Here is a 1,984-nt window from a genome sequence, read left to right as displayed (position 1 = left end):
TACCATACATACTTATACCATAACATACTATACATACCATACCATACTATAAATACCATACATACTTATACCATACCATACATACTATACCATACCATACTATAAATACCATACATACCATACCATACATACTACACATACCATACAATACAATACCATACTATAAATACCATACATACTTATACCATACCATACATACTATACCATACCATACATACTATACCATACCATACAATAAATACCATACATACCATACCATACATACTACACATACCATACATACCATACCATACCATACTATAAATACCATGCATACCATAACATAACATACTACACATACCATATCATACATACTATACCATAACATACTATACCCACCATACATACTATACCATGCCATACTATAAATACCATACATACCATACCATACTATACCATACCATATTATAAATACCATACATACCATACCATACATACCATACTATAAATACCATACATACCATACCATAACATACTATACATACCATACCATACTATAAATACCATACATACCATATCATACTATAAATACCATACATACCATACCATACTATAAATACCATACATACCATACCATAACATACTATATATACCATACCATACATACCATACCATACCATACTATAAATACCATACATACATACCATATATACCATATCATACCAGCTTTATTTATAGAGCACTTTAAACACTCACAGGACCAAAGTGTTGTAAAGTATACACAATACAACAACAACAAACATGATAATTTATTATTTTCTTTAACACCAAATGATAAGTTTCATGACATTAAACTCTTTGTTCTGTAATACAATTGATTGTTAGCTTCACAGATAACCAGATGTTTTGTTACTACTTTAAATAATGTCAGAAGAACAAAAGCTGCGTTTTATTTTTTTATTTTTGTAATCTCATGAATAACTGCAGCGCTGCACGTCTGTATAAATGTGTTCATTCCATTAAAATGATGCAGCGGTGACTGACATGAAATGAAATAAAACTGAGGAGCTGGATGCCTTTTTAATCCTGATCAATAAAAAATTAAAAATAAAGACGATCCGACTGTTTAGATCTGCGCTCGCCTTCTGTTGCTCTGTCTCTAATCGTTCATGGCGGTCTATAAAGGAGGGTCGGCACCGCCTCGGGCCGTTTCTCACCTCCATGGGGATGTTCCAGGCCAGGTACACGTTGGACTTGTACTCATCCATCCACACCTCGGCCACACGCAGAGCGTTACGCCGCGTGTGAAACGCTATGTTGCTGTGATAAGGCTTCTTTATCCGAGCAATGTGAGCCACTCTGGAGCAGGGCAGCACCTCCATGCTCCCTCCACACAGCCACACCTGCAGGGAGAGGAGGCTGTGACGTAAATAACACATGAGAACAGATAAAACAACACCTAGCTGCTGGGTTTCAATCCACTAACATCAAAACAAAGACCTTATTTTACTGTTAAATAACCCAGAAGAACAAGATCAGATCTTTAAACCCTTAAAAACATGCAGAACATCACAACGTCCCCACGTCGTGTGACCTATTTCTCTGTGCTGGCCCGCGGTCAGCTGCACCGCCGGACCCGTCCTCCAGGACCTTTAATGGGGCCCCATCCATCAGTGGCGCCAGGCTCCATTTACAGCTGCGGGGGTAAAGAGTGATCAAGAACAAGAGGGAACTGGGCGACACACTAACCCTGATGCCCAGCTCGATGTTCTCGCCTCCGTACACGTCCATGCCCGAGTCCAGAAGACCGAGCTCGCCAAAGTAGTCCCGATTGGCCACGAAGGAGCAGCCTATCATGGCAGGAGTCCTGCGATGAGAAAATTACACGTTTACGATGAATCACCCTGTTTCGTCAACTACAACTCGTTTTGCTCCAGTCTGCACGAATAAAGATGCTTTCACACAAACACGCCTGAGACGTGAGAGATATTCCAGAGTGGTGCTC

The 1,984-nt window shown here is 39.8% G+C and overlaps 1 protein-coding gene across 1 annotated transcript in view; it reads left to right on the top strand.

Annotated features, from left to right (window-relative positions):
- LOC119411029 (polypeptide N-acetylgalactosaminyltransferase 17) overlaps nt 1-1,984 on the top strand; it is a 36,588-nt gene that overhangs the window by 26,184 nt on the left and 8,420 nt on the right. The window lies entirely within an intron of this gene.

Source organism: Nematolebias whitei, chromosome 6, assembly GCF_014905685.2.
Source record: "Nematolebias whitei isolate Nwh7 chromosome 6, NemWhi1, whole genome shotgun sequence".
Lineage (NCBI taxonomy): Eukaryota > Metazoa > Chordata > Actinopteri > Cyprinodontiformes > Rivulidae > Nematolebias > Nematolebias whitei.
Note: the sequence above shows the minus strand (reverse complement) of the source record. Positions and strands in the feature narration are given on the sequence as shown.